The 22,500-nt window shown below is 36.6% G+C and overlaps 1 protein-coding gene across 4 annotated transcripts in view; it reads left to right on the top strand.

Moving 5' to 3' along the window:
* The window catches only part of LOC115212003 (major egg antigen), a 191,358-nt gene that overhangs the window by 18,744 nt on the left and 150,114 nt on the right, over nt 1-22,500 (top strand). The window contains exon 1 of one of the 4 annotated variants that reach the window (XM_029780790.2): nt 2,066-2,214. The exons of the other annotated variants lie outside the window; for them this stretch is intronic. The gene's annotated coding sequence lies outside the window, so the exon portion shown is untranslated. Of the gene's footprint in view, nt 1-2,065; nt 2,215-22,500 lie in introns of those variants that run through there. 4 annotated transcript variants of the gene reach the window in all.

Raw genomic sequence — 22,500 nt, 5'->3', positions numbered from 1 at the left:
TTTCCCTTACAAACCTGAGCAACGCCGGGCGATACTGCTAGTATATATATATATATATATATATACATGTATATCGTGGTCGATAAAATAATATATATTTATGTATATATATATATATATATATATATACACATACATATATATACAGATATATATGTATGTGTATATATATAATTGTGTTTTTGTACGTGTACATGTATGCTAAGTGTACACATACACACACACAACACGAAAGTGTGTATATGCCTACTTGTGCATACTTACGACAAGTTAGCTATTAAAGGCTAGCATTTCTCTAATTTTGATGTGTCAGGAGTGAACGCGATTACGTGTTGGAGAGGAAAGTGGGACAATTCCTTAAAATAACAGGTGGCCGTACCCTCTTACAGTTGTCATTAGATCTGACTTTCCGTTCTTAGAAAGAAAAAGTCAGTTTTCAAAAACTTGACACGACCGTCTTGGGTAGTTTAGTTCGTCTACACAGAACCAAAATTTATACAAAGACCCAGAAAAAATTTAATGTGTGTGTATTTTCTTCTGTAAGATTTAGTGTAAACCACCGTTTTGAAATTGAGATGTGAATGTGTTGCTGTCTTTGAGTAAGTGAGGGAGGGAAGGAAGGATAGATAGATAGATAGATAGATAGATAGATGGATGGATGGATGGATGGATGGATGGATGGATGGATGGATGGATGGATGGATAGATAGACAGACAGACAGACAGACAGACAAACAGAGAGAGAGAGAGAGAGAGAGGTATGAAGAGAGAAAGAAATGTATAGTGAGGCAAATAGATATGTATGTATAAATGTATTGTGTGTGCGTGTGTATGTATGAATGCTGATATGTGTATATGTATGTATGAATGTATGTGTGCGTGCATGTATGTATGCATGTATGTATGTGTGTGCGTGTATGTATCATATGTGTATGTATGTCATTATTCAGTTTATTTCAAGCGTTCTTGCCAATAGAGAAAGAACCGGTTTCTAACCTAGATCCAAGGCTCCTTCATTAGAATTTCAACATCAACAATAGGGTATTTTTGTTTGCTTGTATGTATGTATTATGTATGTTTGTATTTTTTTATGTATGTATGTATGTATTTATTTATGTAAGTGCAGATTTGTATGTTTTATGTATGTATTCTCATGCATATAGTTGCATATATAGACATGCTCATGTATATTTAAATAATAAATTTCTGGAAAGTTTTACAGATTTTTACATTCCAGTGATGGATTGGATCTGTAGTCTTTGAATTAGCTTTCTCCTTTCTGGTTTTGAGAAGCCAAATTTCTCAAGATTGGTATTTAGGCAGTGTGTTACATATCCCAGGACCCCAATAATTACAGGTATAAATCTGAACTTGTAATCTGGATAGTTCAGCATAGGTGTTTTCTTTTTCACTGATCTGTCTGTTTGTCTGTATGTATGTATGTATATATTATGTAAAGTACGTATGTATGTATGTATATATGTATATATATGTGTATGTTTGTAATGTATGTATGTGTATATGTATGTATATGTGTGTGTAATGTATGTATGTGTATATGTATGTATGTATGTAAGTCTGTATGTATGTATGTATGTATGTATCTGAATGACAATAGAATTTATTTATAGCGTTCCTATGAAGAAGGAAGTTAAAGTAGATACATAGTCGCCTGTAGACCATTGTAAAATGTTGGTTGGTTCTAGAAATTGCTCATGCACCCGGACATCCGCAAATGCGTCTGCACACAGACACACATATCCAAGTACAAACACGTGCACACACACACACACACACCACACACACACACACACACATGCACACATATAATTTCGGATCTGGATAGCATAACATTTTCGATGTTGGAATGCTGTTCCAAAGAAATTTCTAGACATTTGTGAATTTGGGTTTGAAGAAGAAAATAACTAATATATTATATGTATCGTGTTAGTTAACCTGAATATCTTTCTTCTTTTTGCGGCTTTTGGGAGTGGTAGTGGTGGAGCGACTATACAAATAACATTGCTCTGAAACTACCTACTACTTACTCATCTGGTTGGCTATAGTCGTCTCTAGTTCTTAGAGAAGGTTCTGGAAACACTATCTTACCTAATGTAGCATTCGTGAAATGTTTATCATATATTTCTTGGCAGTAAGCTATAGAGAAGCAAGCTTACATCACCCTGCCCCTAACCATTGAATGTTGGTTTTCAGGTATGTTCGCTACTTCTTTATCTTAATCCGTTCTCGTTTATGCACTATTCTCGTATATATTCTTCTTCGGCAATTACCAAACCTTGAATATATTTATATATACAACACTAGAATGTATGAACAACTGGAATCTACCACGTTGTCTTATTAGCATGGAAGCCCAGTTTTGAAAGAAATTTTAATTTGCTAATTTAAATTCTTCTGGTGTCTGTTACGAATTTAAAAATTTTGTTATTGATTCTTTCATTTTATATGATTTTTTTAATAGAAATTTAATTTTGTTTTGTATCTAAAAATTCGTAAATATTTATATATGGATGAAATTATTATTCTAAGTGCTAGCATGTTTTACAACAAAAATATCAGCTGTGATGTTAAGATATAGTTGTAAATCGAATCAAACATTACTGATGGTAACAAAACTATGTGTCACTTATTAATCTGCTCAGTCCGGTATTATATAAATTTTACAAGTGTATGACAGTTTCATTTTTAATCTTTTTGGAGAAAAGAGGTAATCTTATTTCTGGATAGGGTATCAGCTTTTCGCATATAACTTTTTCACAGGTTCCGGAGTGAAGTGTGTTTAGTCATTTATCCGAACCGGACACACACCAAAGATGCCGAGTGCAGATCTGAACTCACATGATCTGGTAGTGCAAAACTATATCCACTCGTCCATTTATCTTTAATGAGCTCTGGTTTAGATCAAACAGGTATCGATTCTATCTCTCGCCTTTCAGTGTCGATACAATAAGTACCAATAACTTTCTAGAGCCATAAATCAACTTTGTGCTAATATATTAAACTGAACATTAATACCAGAAAATGTCTTCTCTGCTGTTGTTGAAGAAGTAGTGGAGGTGTCTATATTTTTCTTAGACTCTTCAAATTTCAAACATTAGGATTAGTTTAGCAGCGAGATATTAACAGGATTAAATTTCACTTTTTAAATCCATATAAGTTTGTGATGTAATAACAAGCTTAAGAAGGAAAACAGTTGTTTTTTTAGTTCTCACGTTTTTGCTGTCAACTTTTGTTGTTGACGTTTCAGCTTTGGCAACAGTCTCTGTCATTGAAGTATTTTCTAAATTCAGTTATCTTTGCCCTTTTTAAACCCTAGTGGCCCCTTTCACGTTATGGCATTTTATAAACGCTCTCCCTCCTCACGATTAAAAAAAGAGGTAAACATTGCCCCCAAAACACACACATTTGCACATACACACAGTCCTACCTACACACCAACACACATATACAAATACAAAATACACACACACGCCCACAGATAAACATGCACGTCCATACATAAATTCTTACAGAGAGACACGTACTCTCATACCATACATGCATACATACATACATACATATATACATACATACATACATACATACATACATACATACATACATACATACATATATACATACATACATCCCATATATACATACGCATACATATATATTTGAATCAAACGGAAGCTAATTTCGTGCTGTAAATGTATTACCCTATCTACCATGTTCTTCTCTTTAGGTATTTTCATGAACTTGTGTTCCCTGTATTAAATTTTGACGCAAATTTCCAAATAAGTCAAGGATTTATTAACGAAATTATATTGGATCTTAGCGCATCATTAATCATGTTCTCTCCTCACCGACAACACAGTGTCTTACTCGTATTCTGATGCCGAGAAAGGTTTTTTTTTAAGGATATGTTTCAAATATTTGCTTTCTGAGAAATATCATGAAGTCTCTAAACACACAGTACTTCTGCCTCCGAAAAATTTTTCACCCTTTTGTAAGCTCGTAAAATCCTCCAAGTGGATGCCATCGCCCAGGTTATGAACCCCAATCAGTTGGAGTATGCACCTGAAGAATCCATGTTACAAAACGATTGGTCAGTTTTACAGACTAATTAATTATGTATCATAAGTTTATTGGTTTGATTAATATGAATATGTGTGGCTACTGTTTAGCTTTAAAACACAAGATTAACTCCAGGTAAAGTAAAATCACAATCCAGTTTCAGTTCCCACTTGTACCTGATTTATTTCACTTACCCCATAACATACACATTCCCACGTACACACCGTCCTACCTACACCCCTACACACACACATACACACACACACAAATAGAAAATACAAACATATATACATATACAAACATACATACATACATATACATATATATATATGTATATATACACACAAACACACACACCACACACACACACACACACACACACACACACACACACACACATATATATATATATATATATACATCAAAGACATAAACCACGCAACTTCCTATTTCTTTTCCTCTTAGTGTATAAGTTACCTGTGCAGTGTAAGAAATTATAATACTCATGTGTACAATTATATTTGGTATTTGGTAATCCTAGTTGTTGGTAGAATAGGGATCGTTTATTTCCAAAAAGAAAGATGAAGAAAGTAATATGATTAACTTAGGAAGTAGAAAACTGAAATTCCCTATGCTTTGCATACATTCTACGTCAGCATTCCTGCATTAACATTCCCTTCAGAATGAAAAAAAAAATATGTATATTCCATTCAAATAAAGAATTGCTATCTTGATGTGTATTACATTCGAATAACAAGTCAATATTTAAAATCTTTTTGCTAATCTTAAAGTCTAAGTATAAAACTTGCTTCCCGACCGCATGGTTGCATATTTAGTCCCACTGCTCAGTACTTTGCGGGCAGGTGTCTTCTAGTCGATCAAATCCTTGGTAGACGGAAACTGAGAGAAGCCTGTCATATATGTGTGTGTGTGTGTGTGTGTGTGTCCCAACAGCACTTGACAACGGGAGTTAGTATGTTTACGTCCCTGTAACTTAGCGGTTCGGCAAAATAGACCAACAGAATAAGTGCTAGGCTTAAAATGTGTTCTGGAATCGATCTGTTCGACTAAAGCCCTTCAAGGCGGTGCTCCAGCATGGCTGCAGTCAAATGATTGAAACAAGTAAAATGTAAAAGGATATAAGACATCTCGATGATATTTTTAATATATTGTCTGAACGTAGTTTTAATTTCGTTTATATTTGACGGACTCGTACACTAATTTTATTTTTTTATTTTTGACTTTGACATGAAATGTTAAAACTAAAATATGTAGTATATTCAATGTACACTCACGGTGAAAGAATATATAATGCGTGTAGGGCAGGAAATGTATAAAATGATGATATCTTGATTAATACTCTAGAATATATGAACTAATGGAAGTAATTCAACATGTTGGCAATTAGGAACGGGATTCCTTAGTGTGTTTAAGAAAATTTTCATCAGATGATTTGCATCTTCTGACGTCAGTTATGAATTTTTTACATTCCTAATTGATTATTTGATCTTACATGAACTTGTAGAATTTTACAAATCATCTAATATCTTTCTCAGTTATTAATAGATGAAATTATTCTTGTTCGTGTTAACTACGTTTGCAACAGATGATAATGACAGTTGAAAATCGAATCAGGAATCGCTGAAAACGACAAAAAGTCGAGCCATTCATCTGTTACGTTGAATCACGTAACATAATTTTTATAAGAACTTTTATGTGTACTTTTCCTAAATTTTATTAAGAGGGGTTTAGGTAATTTTAGTCTATATTAGTAACGCCAAACTGAATGTATTGTAGAATCTTGCTTAGTGCTTGTAAATAAAAGTTATCCTACCATGACTATCAGGATCCATTGATCAGTGCTAAAACTTTATTGGCGGAGGGCCAAATGTCAAACCATTGCAAACTATTTTGCTAGAAATTATCATATTGTTCGAGGAGTAAATTAGCTTATTTAGAGACATGTTGTAAATTTGAACTAATAGACTGTGATCTTGTTGCAAAAGACCATATTGTATCATCCAGTTCAACTCCACCATCTTTTTAAGGCCTTAATATAAATTTCGTTGCATTCAATTTTATTACGATTCCGGGTCGATTAAACAAATACAAATAATGTCTTGTAATCACTACTAGGGCTTATATACTTCTATCAACAAAAATAGAAAAAATATCAAAAATTTCGGTCGTACGTATATGAAATTATAATAGATACCAGAATTTTCATTTTGTGAATAGAAAAAAGAAATCAAAGGATTCGGTGTGATTGTTCATATATACTTCTATGTTTGGGATCAGACTGACTTCGTGAATTTCTGTTGATCCGTGATTCAATGGTACACTTAAAAAAGGAAAGCAGTCGACTTAATTTCAGGTCACACATTAAACATCTGATCGTTAAGTCACTGAGAGAACCATTTAGTGGTCACTCGACTTGCAAGAAACAGTTGCGAAAATCTTTCTCAAATAACTCGCTATCATTTTTTAAAATGGAAGTACATATTGGACAACGATACACAATCTAAAAAGCAAAATACTGGAATGTCACGCTTTTAGTCATAGATCCATTTGTTCAAAGTTTACCAGAGTATAATCAACATTTACGCTGACTATTTTAGCTTTGGTTATAACCAATTATTGTCTTTAGCTCTTTAGCTATTTTCTAATTGATCCAGTTGTGCTGGTATAACACTCCATGACATAAAGCACTTGATCAGTTGATCAAGACGAATTACTCTGTTAATGTTTTGACAGTCTGAGATCATTAGTTAATTAATATTGATTAATATTCAAACGAATGACTAGTGTTTCGCACTGAAGAGCATAGATTAACTCCAGGTAAATTCGGTTCACAACCCACTTTCAATTCCCAGTCTTTCTATTTCGTTCCACCCACATCGCTAATGCTTTTGGCAAAGTAATGAACCTTAAAACTTCCCATTTTTTCCTCTCCCTACAGTGTTTGAGCCTATTAAAAAATAACACCCAAGTACATAACTATATTAGGAATCATATTTACCCAAGAATCGCTAAATAAAGATCAAGGAATGTAATGTGATTAACACAGAAACTAGAGAACTGAGATTGTTTATGCTATTGATTTCTGTGTTTGCGTCTGTTCCTTAAATTTCTCTTTCACAAAGTAATATATGTATTCAATTTAAACAATTAGGCGCAGGAGTGGCTGTGTAGTAAGTAGCTTGCTAACCAACCACATGGTTCCGGGTTCAGTCCCACTGCGTGGCATCTTGGGCAAGTGTCTTCTGCTATAGCCCCGGGCCGACCAATGCCTTGTGAGTGGATTTGGTAGACGGAAACTGAAAGAAGCCTGTCGTATATATGTATATATATATATATATATGTGTGTGTGTGTGTGTGTGTGTGTGTGTGTGTGTGTGTGTGTGTGTGTGTGTGTGTGTGTGTATGTGTTTGTGTGTCTGTGTTTGTCCCCCTAGCATTGCTTGACCACCGATGCTGGTGTGTTTACGTCCCCGTTACTTAGCGGTTCGGCAAAAGAGACCGATAGAATAAGTACTGGGCTTACAAAGAATAAGTCCCGGGGTCGATTTGCTCGACTAAAGGCGGTGCTCCAGCATGACCGCAGTCAAATGACTGAAACAAGTAAAAGAGTAATCGATTCCCTTATAAAAGTGTTTCGTTCAGATAACGCATGGAGACAAATTCATTTCAAGAAGACATTTTAGTAATCTTATAATGTATGCGTGAAGGTGCATGGACTAGTGGTTAAGGTGTTGCACTCACAATCACAAGAACGTGGTTTCGATTCCCAAACTGGCGGTGTGTTATGTTCTTGAGAAAATACTTCATTTCGCTTTGCACCAGTCCATTCAGCTGTAAATGGGTAACCCAACGACGGACTGGTCTTCCTTTCAGCTTGCCTAGCCGGCGGTGGGATGGGGCATTCGAGTGTAACAACAATACGAGGAAGTGCATTGTGACAAGCGGTGTATAACAACATCCGATTGTCTGGTCGATACAGTGGTAGTCTGTGCACGAACCCTTTCTTTTCATATTTTACTCAGTGAATTTATAGATAAAATTATTGTTGATAGTGTCACCGTATTTGAGGTTAAATGATAATGACAGTGAGTCAGAAATTGCCGGTGACATACAAAAATTTGAGTCTCTCAATTTATTACATTCAGTTATATATTAGGATGTTATTTCAACCCAGCATGGCCGTAATTCAGTGAATGAAACAAGTGAAAATATTAAAGATTGAAAAATGACAACACCTTGTTTTAATCTTTGCTTATTTCTTTCTATCACAATTCTTTTATTTTGTATAATTCATTCATATTGTTAGCATTAAAGTTACTTCAGTTAATGTAGTAATTTCAATCATAAACGACTGTCAGCTTAATTAAATCTGATTTTAATGTAGAAAAGTAACTGTACCTCCATACGTCATATGTATGTATGTATGTATGTATGTATGTATGTATGTATGTATGTATGTACGTACGTACGTACGTATGTATGTATGTATGTATGTATGTATGTATGCATGCATGTATATACGTATGTATGTTACAATTTGTAGGCTATAGTTTTACGACAAGGTAGCCGAAATATAGCAGAGGGTTATGTATTTAGAAAGGGGGTTATAGAGTTGCGGTGGAGGCGCAATGGCCCAGTGGTTAGGGCAGCGGACTCGCGGTCATAGGATCGCGGTTTCGATTCCCAGACCGGGCGTTGTGAGTGTTTATTGAGCGAAAACACCTAAAGCTCCACGAGGCTCCGGTAGGGGATGGTGGTGATCCCTGCTGTACTCTTTCACCACAATTTTCTCTCACTCTTACTTCCTGTTTCTGTTGTACCCGTATTTCAAAGGGCCGGCCTTGTCACTCTCTGTGTCACGCTGAATTTCCCCGAGAACTACGTTAAGGGTACACGTGTCTGTGGAGTGCTCAGCCACTTACACGTTAATTTCACGAGCAGGCTGTTCCGTTGATTCGGATCAACCGGAACCCTCGTCGTCGTAACCGACGGAGTGCTTCCACTATAGAGTTGCGACATTTAAGTTCTATTCGTTTAATATTTTTGTGCACTTTATAAAGCTCAACTTGGACCATCTTTGGAATTGCTTGTCTGAGTGAATCACCACTGACCAATTTTTAAAGTAATTTATTCAAAATATGGTTATTCCATGTGATTGCATTTATTATAGGTATTAACAAACTCGGACAAGGCGGGGTACTGCTGCTAGATCCGATAGTATTTTTTTTTAAGGTAGACATTCGGAAACCTTATTCCAAGAATTTCAAAACCAATGTAATATGTCGTCACATATCTTTTATAAATATTTCAAAAGAACAAATCGCACCGTGATCAGTCATGTCCATAAAACACGTATAAGTCATGTCTTTATCTTCCACCAAATTTTAAATATTCTGCCAATATTAGAAATTGTCATAAATATTATGGTTCTACAATATGAACTCAATTGCTAGTATGCTTAACGATATGTAAGGCAGCAAGCTGGCAGAATCGTTTGCACGTCGGGCAAAATCGTTAGCACGCCGGGCAAAATACTTAGCGGCATTTCCCATCATTACGTTCTGAGTTCAAATACCATCGGGGTCGGCTTTGCCTTTCATCCTTTCGGAGTCGATAAAATAAGTACCAGTTGAACACTGGAGGTTGATATAATCGACTAACCCCCTCCCCCGAAATTGCCGGCATTGTGCCAAAATTTGAAATCGCTATGTTTAATGATATCTCAACGGAAAATTAGTTGGGTATGTAAAAATTCATAAGTGGCGTCAGAACTTTTACTTGTGACAGTTTTTAAATGATAAAATATTTATGATAACAGATGTTCGACTGCAAATTACATCTTGCTTCTTAAATCCTTTAAAATAAAGTTTCGAATTCTACCTTGAAAATTTAACCCTGCTGACCGCCTCTCGTAATCAATATCCAAATATTGATTTCTTTTCTTCTGATACAAGGTCATAAATATGGACTCAAGTATATGATTGGTGCTTATTATGTGGATCCCAAAGGGGTGAAAAAAAGTTTATTTTGTTTTGTATTATTCCTCTGAGATCGATAAAATAATTATCGGAAAAGTATAGACGTTGATTCAATTGATTGTGTTCTTTTCCTACAAATTTTGTGACCTACTTAGAAATATATACATAATAGACATCTAAATAATATTCTAAAACTAGTCTTAGATTAGCAAAATATTTAATTAAAACATGCTGGATAACTGTATGCACGAAACTTAATTAAGTTGATTTCCAACGCATTTCTACTCAATACTGTTCATGTATTTTAAGCAACTTAATCAACATAGGAAATACTGCATCTCAAAGACTGAATTTTATCTTCAGAGCCTGAAAGTATTTTAACCCCCAACATCTACTTACTCGCGATGAAGCTCAGGTGAGGCCCATAATGTTTCTACATCTGGGACAATGGTACAGATACACACACAGACGTGATAGGCCTCATCCAAACAAAATTCACTAAAACGATTTCATGAAGTTGCTCACAAACTTAGTCTAACTTCTGTCCTAGAAACAATGCCGTCTCCTCTCTTAGTCTGTTCTATCACTGCAATAGTGGTCTCTCTTTCTTGGAGCTGGCTGATCGCATGCCATTGAACACTCCTATCTCACTACCATTTCCTTCCCTTGATACCCACATTGTGTCCAACTCTCCTTGGTCCTGCGCTAATTACGACGCCCCATCCCTCCAAGAACAAAAAAACGCCAGCCCTCCGGAATTCTCTGCCTGAAAATGCTTTTCCTACAAATATCCTCTTGCAACAGTTTAAACGAAATGTTAGATGTATCAGTTCCATCGGTCTTGGCAGATCTACAAAGAACATAAACATCGCCACCCTGCTTCCAACCCAAGCTGGAAGAAAAACGACAGTTTTAAACTTTGGCCAGCAATTTTAGGGGAGGAGCTGAGTGGATTATTATACCAACCCCAGAGCTCCAGAAAGAAAAAATAGACGGGGGAGATGAAAGCAAAGTCAACTTCAGCAGTATTTGAACTCAGATCGTAAATCCAAAAGTAATATCGCGAAGCATTTTGTAGCGGTGTGTTAATGATTCTGCCAGCTGGAAGCTTGGAGCGACTAGTAAAATAATAACAATGAAAATCCTTTCAAAATATTGTTGTGAAACGCTGTATGAGCATAAATATTCATTTTTATTAAGGGATTTTACTTAAAATTTTGGAATAAGTTTCAAGAGCTGCGTGCTAAGTTATTCTTAACTCTTTTCTTCTATTCTCTTATTTGCTTCAATCATTTGGCTGCGGCCATGCTGGAGCACCGCCTTTAGTCGAGCAAATCGACCCCAGGACTTATTCGGTGTAAACCTAATACTTATTCTATCGGTCTCTTTTGCCGAACTGCTAAGTTACAGGGACGTAAACACACCAACATCGGTTGTCATGCGATGGTGGGGTGGACAAACACAAACACTCACTCACACGCGCACACACACACACACACACACACACACACACACACACACACACACACACACACACACACACACATATATATATATATATATATACATTAAAAAACAGTAGGAAAAGAACGAAACCATTTCATTCTTTTTTTACTGTTTCTCTTAATATAACCTATAGCACGCACCTCTTGAAACTTATTCCGAAACAAGTAAAGATGTTTATATCTAGAAACTTAACCTGCAATTTTTAATTCACAACTATTCATCTTAATCTAAACAAAACCCCCCACTCCATCAACGTCTATAGAAATTACGTGTGGCTACGAGACGATAGACACAAATGAAAGACATCCTTAAGGAAAGCACATTATTACATGTGTTATACACATTTGAAATTATTTAGCACTTCTTTTTTTGCCTATGCATAATTACATGGAAATATACTTTCGCCTACTGAAGCAACAAGAGCTACTAACTCACCCACAACATATCTGTTTTATTTTGTCGTGTGTCTTAAACGTAATTGAATTTTTGCTACCCTTACCCCCGTATTTGACAGAGACGTGAATCTTAATGTAGTCAACCTATTCATTCATGAGTCACATCATATTTGATTACAATGATGTTGATAAATTATTATCTCTGCATCAGTGCATCATTCACTTTCATTGCCATTTCACAAACTTTTTTTCTATTTCTCTCTCCTTCCCCTCCTTCTCTACGACCCTACATTCTCTTTGGTTTCGTGTTTCTTTTTTAATTTTTCTCTTTCGCAAAACTTTTTTTATAATCTGTAAATAATTTTCTCCTCTCACATTTGTTTGAAGACTTGGATTTATTTTTGTAAAATATAACAAAATTATTGATTTTTCAGTATTGAATTTCAGCCTTCTCGGTGATTATTAGATTGACTGGTAAACAAAAAACGTTAGTTTAGTTTATGACTATGCGTTCATTGCCAAACATTTCCCAATTTGTTTTTAACATCGCTCTAGAAATTCCTTTGTGTTGCATGTGATAATTTTTGTTGAATATTATCATTGCTAAATGCTTCTATAAATGTTGGTAATTCGTATAAAATGTTCAAGCTAATATAGGAGTTTAAAGAAATGATTTTATCTTTAAGATCTCCTATTAGTAAATAGTCAACCTTGTACAAATGCTACACTTTTAACCACTGCTATTTTATCGTTAGCTATGTTCGATAATTCTACTTTTCACATTTGCGGCCTATGTTATTGTACTTCATTTAACTATGACGTACACCTCAAGGACTCTCTTTTATCACAGTTGGAAATAGGATTACTATTAAGATGGTCAACCAACTGCAAATGAAGTAAGCAATTTAATCAACAATACAAGGAGTACTAATTTAGAATTTTATACGACGGTCTTTCACAATATCCCTACCTTTTTTTTTAGTTTTGAATTGCTTACTCGTCAAATTCTGAGTAAACAGTTACCCTTGCCATTCTTTGTAAATATTTTGCATTGAATAAATTTCTCAATCTCAATGAAGTTTAGAGTAGAAGCATTGATATATTCATTAGCGACAGAGGCAATAGTAATACCGAGAGGTAATATTTATTCACACTTAACCATGGATGTTCTGTTAGAGCAAACTATCTTGCGGTAGTTAGTATCTCGTAAACTCTTGTAAACTCTCATATTGGTTTTTGGTGCAGCATACACTTGTTTGCATTGATATCGTATAATTGCCAGCAAGAGAGCAATGTATAAAAGAATTGGGGACTGTGATGAACAGTATCTTGCAGGATTTAATTATGTGTATTTAGATTTACTCCACCCCCACCGCTTATTTCGAGTTCGGAAAATACGTAACAGTGCAGTAGTTGGTTTAATCAACGATATCTTTGAGTAAAACATGTGGTCTTGTACCTTTGTTAGAAATCCGTATTTTTAGAGAAAGTATCAGTAACAAGCGAATCATCGTCCTGATAAAAATAGGTTCAGGAAGTTACTCTTAAGTCTTAGAGTTTATTCGGTTGAAATAAACTGTTTTCGTCCACGTCTGTTTCGAATTTTTGAATACTGAACACAACAATAAATAATTAGTATAATTTATGTTCAATTTGAATTCGTGCATGTTGTTTTGAGAAATTCGTGGGTATAGAAAAATTCCAAGGATATATTTCTAGAGATTAAGGATTGAATAAAATGTTTACTCTGATGTTCAGAAACGGCGAGAAATAAGATATGCCATTGAGTAGGTTTAATTAGGAGTAGTATTCAATTAGCACATCAAACGTGCTGATTCAATACCAAGTTCAGCTGAAGGAACTCAGAGGTGAACATTAGATGAACGGTGATTCAAAGAGAAATAAAGCTTGTCTTTCAGTAAACATTCTAAATACTGTTTACAATATTTATATGTAACGTGTGCCGTTTTGTAGTGTTGTGCTTTTGCCTAGATTTAGAAACTGTTCATGGCGGAAGTAATCTCTGTTCCTGAAATGCAATGAGGTATTTATATTACTATGATGACTAAGATGTAGACTTAAGCAATGATGATGTGTAAGGCATGTAAAACATGTGGTTGCGATGAAGTTTTTGTAGAAGCTAGCATTCGAAGGGGACAAGTGAACGTGACTGTGTTATGATACTTTTCTTTCCTTGAGATGTATTTTGCTTGTATTTTGGAATCTTTGGATGAAACTTTGTTGCCTTGTTTCTTATTGAAGGATATTTTAGAGAATTTTATTTATGGGGTGGCGGAGGAATGATGTGCGTCAGGCAGGAGGTGATGAAGTATTTATTCGGAGAGAGAAAAAAGTTAATGCCCGTGACCTTTTCGGATCCTACGAAACTGTTGGTGGCGGTGAGAATCCATGAAACAAAGCTAGCTTTAATAGGGTGCAGCACATCAAGATATTTAGGATTCTATTCTTAGAGTGGGGATATAGTTTGAGCGGTTATAACAGAGTGAACTCTCTACTAAAAGGATCTAATAGCTATGTGGTGGAAGTATCAAACAGTATGACGGCTAAGTTCGTGAGTTAACGACTTTATCGTCCACGTTTGTTTATCCGTCGTTGGTGGAATCAATTTGGTATAGAAGATAAAAGAGGGTGTATTGTGAGAAAGAGTTTATATCTTTAATATGAGTTTCTAATTTAGGCAAAGGACCAATTATTTTAAGAGGAGCGGGTTATCTGATACCAGTGATCCCGTTACTTGACTGGTACATTATTTTATTAAACTCGGAGATATGAAAGGCAAAGTTTACTTTGGCGGAATTAGAACTCAGAACGAAAGAAAACCTACTCGGCATTTTTCTAAAAATTCTGCCCGTTCAACATCTTAAAACAGTTCCTAATTTAGGCACAAGGCCAGCAATTTTAGACGAGAGGGTTTTAGTCAATTAAATCGACTCCAGTTGTTGTACTTTATTACATCGACCCCCCCTCTCCAGGGTGGAAGATGAAGGGTACAAATTGGAACGCAGAGCGTAAAGAGGCGGAATAAATTCAGCAGCGCGTATTTTTGACGATCTGACGACTCTGCCAACTCACCACCTTTTATCATTAATATTAATATTCTATCTACTAAAGGCAGCGAGCTGGCAGAAACGTTAGCACGCCGGGCGAAATGCTAAGCGGTTTTTCGTCTGCCGTTACGTTCTGAGTTCAAATTCCGACGAGGTCGACTTTGCTTTTCATCCTTTCGGGTTTGATTAAATGATAAGTACCAGTTACGCACTGGGGTCGATGTAATCGACTTGATCCGTTCGTCTGTCCTTGTTTGTCCTCTCTGTGTTTAGCCCCTTGTGGGTTGTAAAGAAATAGGTATTTCGTCTGTCTTTACGTTCTGAGTTCAAATTCCGCCGAGGTTGACTTTGCCTTTCATCCTTTCGAGGTCGATAAATTAAGTACCATTTGCATACTAGGGTCGATCTAATCGAATGGCCCCCTTCCCCAAATAATTTCGGGCCTTGTACCTAGAGTAGAAAAGAATATTCTTTCTACTATTAAGGCGGTGAGCCGGCAGAATCTTTAGCACATCGGACGAAATGCTTAGCGGCATTTCGTCCGTCTTCACTTTCTGAATTCAAATTCCACCGAGTTCGACTTTGCCTTTCATCCTTTAGGAGCCGATAAAATAAGTATCAGTTGAGTACTGGGTTCGATATAATTGACACTTAGCCCCTCCCCGAAATCATGGGCCTTGACATACATATAGATGTGTTTGGGCTAACCGAATTTTACCCAATGGAAATAAAATATATGTCGTGTATATTTATAGTTTTACGTTCACACACAATCTCATATATATAGAATTCATAAAGTAGTAGTTATCTATATCGGTGTGGAGCTTGTCTATAATATCATACTTTAGATACAAAAATCTAATCTTTTTGTCGGAAAATAGTTTCTTCAAGTCTCTCACAGTACAAATCGAACAATGAATAGTAAGCTTCGAAATTCTTTTGTGATTGAACAGAAATATATTCAATTGTTGTGAAGTTGCAAATCAGCCTTAATCGAAAAGACATAATCAAAAACATTCCAGCTGGGAATATGCAGCCTGTTTCTTCTTTCTTCTCTTTTTTTTTAATCTCAGACTTTGATATTTATATGTAGGACTCCATCATTCAATGTCGCCTTCATGTCTGTACCTATGCGCAACTCCACAGACACCTAATACAATTAGTGAAAGCATAGTACAAGCTAGCAAGACAATCTCGATTCTGAATGATGGCCGCTAAAGTATATAATTCGACCCCTGTAGTTATTTTTAGATCTGATCCTTTTTTCTGTCGGTCCCTTTTGCCGAACCGATAAGTTATGGGGACGTAAACAAACTAACAAAGGTTGTCAAGCTATGGTGGGGACAAACGCAAACACAAAGACACACGTACATATATACATATGCACACACACACACATATATGTATATATGTATCTATGTGTATATATGTGTTGCTTGTGTGTGTATGCATATATATATAATGTCATGATATATGGATTCATGTAATCCGGTAGTACTCATAAAAACGCTCCTTAGTATGTCATTGTACAAACCATATAGAGTATGTAGTAATATACACGAGAAAAGAATAAGGAGAATATAAAAATATAAATGACGGAGAAATATTATTCTTTTATTCTTTTACACCTTTCAGGCATTTCACTGTGCCCATTCGGGAGCACCAACTTAGAATGATCAACTTTTTTTTTTAACAATAAACATCAAAATATCACGACAGATTTATTTCAGTATCCCCCAAACATGTAAATAGCTCATATTATCGGATTTAATAATAAATAAGTTATTTACATGTTTGCATTAATGAGAAATGCGAAAGGTTCATTAAAGATAATGCAGAATTTGGGCTACTTCATTCAGGTGCAAAAGGTTAACTGTTATATATATATATATATATATATATATATAAGCTGGACCGCTGAAATTTAGAAGTTTTTTTCATACTCTCTCCCACTCTCTCTCTCTCTCTCTCTCTCTCTTTCTTTCTCTCTCTCTCTTTCTCTCTCCCTCTCTCTCTCTCTCTTTCTCTCTCTCTCTCTCTTCTCTCTCTCTCTCTCTCTCTCTCTCTCTCTCTCTCTCCCTCTCTCTCCTCTCTCTCTCCCTCTCTCTTCTCTCTCTCTCTCTCTCTCCTCTCCGCTCTCTTCTCTCTTCTCTCCCTCTCTCTCTCTCTCTCTCTCTCTCTCTCTTCTCTCCCTCTCTCTCTCTCTCTCTCTCTTCTCTCTCTCTCTCTCTCTCTGTTTATTTCCTCCTATTCCTTTCTGTTGAAGAGCATAGGCTCGAAACGTAAAAGACTTTTTCATGTTCCCGAGCGCCAAACTAATACACTTGCGGTGTTGTTCATGCACTTGTCTTCGTCTTTTGTTTTTCTATAAATTTCAACCACACACACACACACACACACACTATGTATATATATATATATATATGTATATATATATATATATATATATATATAATATATGTTTGTGTGTGTGTGTGTGTGTGTGTGTGTGTGTGTGTGTGTGTAAAGAATAAAAAGTTTTGAATGGTACAACAATGCACTATAACACAGACGATGGGCTATATACCTGTTGTAATTTAGTCATCCATAGTCTGATATGATATTTCGGAATAATATGTCTTCTTCAGATATTCTTAGATGGAGTCACTGCTATAATCGGTTTTCTAAAGGCTTTTCTTTTTTATTATGTGGAAGCGTCTCAGCAGTGGCCTCACGATGCTCCTTCCGGAATTCCTCGTGAGAAGTGTGTGAGGTCGGTCATGTCTCAATCTCGTGTGTGCTGATACATCCGTAGCGCTGCTTCTAAGTTACGTATTATACGTGCAGCTTCCTTTTTCTTTTCTTTTTTCTCTTCTCTTCCCTTTTTTTGTTATAAACTACAGATGAGCATATTATCAAAAATGAACGTACACGCATCCAGATGTGTCTAAATAATGTATTGATTACCAACCTCCAGCCTGTTGTTAATTTGGGGCCCTAGTCTGTGTATGAGTATAGCTTCCTTAATTCTTTCCATGAATACCAGCCTCCCCCTCTCCACACCACCGATGTTATCCAAGGCAAAGGCCGATACAGCTTGGTGAGAACTGGCAGAAACATTAGCACGCCGGGCGAAATGCTTAGCGGTATTTTGTCGGCAGTTACGTTCTGAATTCAAATTCCGCCGAAGTCAACTTTGCCTTTCATCCTTTCGGGGTCGATAAATTAAGTACCAGTTACGCACTGGGGTGGCTGTAATCGACTTAATACCTATGTCTGTCCTTGTTTGTCCCCTCTATGTTTAGCCCCTTGTGGGTAATAAAGAAATAGGTATATATAGCCGAGTGAACTGGAGCAACGTGAAATAAGTGTCTTGCTCAAGAACACAACACTCTGCCCAGTCTGGGAATCGAACTCTCTACCACATGACTGTGAGCCCGACGCTCTAGCCATTGAGCCATGCGCCTTATATAATAATTAGATTATCTAAATTATCAGTAAATAATTTTTCAATTTCGAGTGTTGCGGCATATGACAGTACCTGAAAAAGGCTGGAAGGCACAACGGCCGAAATGATGTAACTATAAGAACCAAAATAAGAAGACAAGACCGAATATATCAGTGTATAATGATAAATCTTCGTATCAAAAACTCAGACAAAAATAAACAGCTACACGAGTGTGTGAGTGTGCTAATGCGCGCGCGCATCGTACGCGTGTAATACTATACGTAGTCAGTAGACTAAACAGTTACCCGGATACACATGTAATTTACGAAGAAACGAAATCTGCTACTCTACTACCTAATTCGTTTCACCATCTGGGTGGGAGCGAATTTCTTCTGAGTCTATTCTATTCTATACTTTGCAGAATTCAAGGCAAGGGTCAACTAATTATATATTTTCTTCATTTTATTAACTTTAGAAACTGCATTGCAATCATTCCGATAGCTTATTTTATTTTATTCTTTTACTTGTTTCAGTCATTTGACTGCGGCCATGCTGGAGCACAGCCTTGAAGGGTTCTAGCCGAACAAATCCACCCCAGTACTCTTTTTTTTTTTTAAAATCCTAGTACTTATCCGAACAGAATCTTTTGATGAACCACCAAGTTGCGGGGACGTAGTCACACCAACACCGGTTGTCAAGTGATAGATGATGGTGGGGGTGGGGGGACAAACACAGACACAAAGACACACACGCGCGCACCCCCACTCCATATATATACGACGAGTTTCTTTCAGTTTCCGTCTACCAAATTCACTCACAAGGCTTTGGTTGGCCCGAGACTATAATAGAAAACATTTGCCCAAGGTGCCACACAGTGGGACCATGTGGTTGGGAAGCAAGCTTCTCACTACATAGCCACGCCTGCGCCATGTAAAATAAATATCAATGACTGTGTGGTAAGAAGCTTGCTTCCTGACCACCTGGTTCCAGGCTCAGTCTATAGACTCGGGCAGACCAAAGCCATGTGAGTAGATTTGGTAGATAGAAATTGAAAGAAACCCGTTGTGCGTGTATATATAGGTATGTATGCATGTATGTATGTATGTATGTATGTATGTATGTATGTATGTATGTGTGTATGTATGTGTGTGTCTGTGTCTGTGTGTGCGTGCGTTTGTCCCTCACTACCGCTTGACAACTCGTATTGATTATGGTCACATAACTTAGCGATAGAATAAGTTTCAAGCTTAACAGAAAAATCGATTCATTCGACTAAAAGTTCTTCAAGGCGGTTCCCCGGCATAGCCGCAGTCTGATGACTGAAACAAGGAAAAGAAAGATGTATATCTTAAACAGTATTTATTGACTGTATGGTATTGACAAAAAGAGAACGATAGAATAAGCACTAACTTTAAAGCAATTAAGTACTAGGCTCGCTTTGTTCTATTGAATCCTTCATGGATTCTTGACTGGGAGAAGTAAAAGATAAAAGACAACACATTTACTGTATATCACAAAACCTCTTAAATATGACCAGCAGCTTAACATTTATCAAATAAAGGCGGCGAGCTGGCAGAAACGTTAGCACGCCGGGCGAAATGTTTGGCAGTATTTCGTCTGCCGCTACGTTCCGAGTTCAAATTCCGCCGAGGTCGACTTTGCCTTTCATCCTTTCGGGATCGATTAAATAAGTACCAGTTATGCACTGGGGTCGATGTAATCGACTTAATCCGTTCGTCTGTCCTTGTTTGTCCTCTCTGTGTTTAGCTCCATGTGGGTTGTAAAGAAATAGGTATTTCATCTGTCTTTACGTTCTGAGGTCAAATTCCGCCGAGGTTGACTTTGCCTTTCATCCTTTTGGGGTCAATAAATTAAGTACCAGTTGCGAATCGGGATCGATCTAATTGACTAGCCCCTTCCCCCAAAATTCCGGGCCTTGTGCCTAGAGTAGAAAAGATTATATTCGTGAAAGTACAAACTGATATCCCGTTTACATTAAGACTACACTCAGTGACCTCTCATACAAATTGCTTGTGTTCAATGTGACTATAACTGCATTGATGGACTGCTTTTCGAAAGGTAAAAATATGTTAGCCCTGAATGCGTGTATTCTTTAGAAAGCCCACATAATCCTCAGTCTTGTGATTTCTCTTGTTTATGGATGCCTCTTAGAAGATTGATTCCGCGAAAGCAAATTACCTTTTAAGTAGACTCACCTCAAATTCTCTCCAATTTCGTCCACACCTTGAAACTATCATTTCGATCAATCTTTTATGTATTATAGCAGTTAAGGTTTCTCTTCCACTACTCGCTTAATATCTTCCCCACTAAAAAAATAAGTTTCGCTAGCCTTCTTCTTTCGGCTTACGTCTCAAATCTTCAATTTCTTACAATGTTACAAAGGTCTAAGGTAAACTATGTTGTGTAACTTCCATGCTTTTCTCAAGAGAATTACCTAAGCGAAGTAAACTGATCAGCAGCTGATATCGAAATCAAATATTGCAACTACCATCTCTTTTAATAACATGTATATGGCTTTTACATCTCACTAAAATAGCCAACGATTATGTATGTGTTACTAGTAAAGTAAAGGTTACGTATATATATATATTTACAGTCAGCTGTGTCAACGTTGATGTAGAGCATTATACACAGTGATAGTATCATTTGAAATAACATTTACATCTATCTCTAACGGTAATCTTTTTCACAGCATGACAGTTAAAAACTCAAATTTGCCACCCTATTTCCTTTCAGTCGAGCTTGAAAGTCCATGAAATTAAATACACTATTTCTCTCGTTTCTTGGTAGTTTAAAAGCTTTACACACAAGATGGACATATAATCTTATCGCTTATCATCTACACAAAAGCCGGTGTGTGTGTGGCATAAACGACAGAGCAACACAGAAAATAGCTTGCAGCTATTTAATTACATTTCTTTATCTTCTACATTCGTATCCTGTTGTGCTGTATTTTACTTTTTTCATAGTTTCGGGTCATTTAATTAAATACCAGTTAAATAGTAATCGATTTAATCGATTGTTCTCTCTTCAACATTTGCGACATAGCGTCGATGTTACAAATCAATTATAATCCACACAGTAGGCAGGAGCATAGCTGGCGGGATAGGAGGCGAGTGGGTATGGACCACTCGGGCGACGCTTTTATAGGAGCGGCACTTTTAGGTTTCCTGTATAAGCCTGTATAGGCTTGCGAGCCTGGAGTCGGGTGGGAAGAAATCAAGGGTTGCCCCCAAGTGACATACATTGTATGATAGCTACTACTCTGACAGTGGAGTTAGAAGAAAACTCATGGCGAACCGATTTTGCAAAGCGGTTACCACGACGGCTAAATCTTTCGTTTTACTTATGCCTAGAGAAGGGGCAGGAACGTAGTAAAATGTTTTTCTTCCTTCCTTATAAACTGTGGCCTTTTATCAGTTATAATCCAAAATAAGGAATACCTATTTCTTTACTACCCACAAGGGGCTAAACACAGAGGAGACAAACAAGGACAGACATAGGTATTAAGTCGATTACATCGACCCCAGTGTGTAACTAGTACTTAATTTATCGACCCCGAAAGGATGAAAGGCAAAGTCGACCTCGGCGGAATTTGAACTCAGAACGTAACGGCAGACGAAATACGGCTACGCATTTCGCCCGGCGTGCTAACGTTTCTGCCAGCTCGCCGCCTTCTAGATTAAACTCGGTGGGAACTCACTTTCCAATCCTCAGTATTCCTTATTTTATATTATAATCCAAAATAAGGAATACCGAGGATTGGAAAGTGAGTTCCCACCGAGTTTAATCTGCGAGAAAACATACCAATTCCATGTAACAGCAATTTCATTTCTCTTCAACAGCTCAAACAACACAACTATAAAACGTAAACTATTGTGGAGATGAAAGAAACTAGTTATATTTAGAGTGCTAAGTTAGCAGACTTCTTGTCAGTGAATCATAAGGTGTCTTATTTCCTCTATATTTTTCTTACCATACAAAGGTCAAGTGAGCAGCTGACTTCC

This window comes from Octopus sinensis, linkage group LG5 (assembly GCF_006345805.1).
Source record: "Octopus sinensis linkage group LG5, ASM634580v1, whole genome shotgun sequence".
Taxonomy (NCBI): Eukaryota; Metazoa; Mollusca; class Cephalopoda; order Octopoda; family Octopodidae; genus Octopus; species Octopus sinensis.
This window is presented reverse-complemented; position numbering and strand designations above follow the sequence as displayed.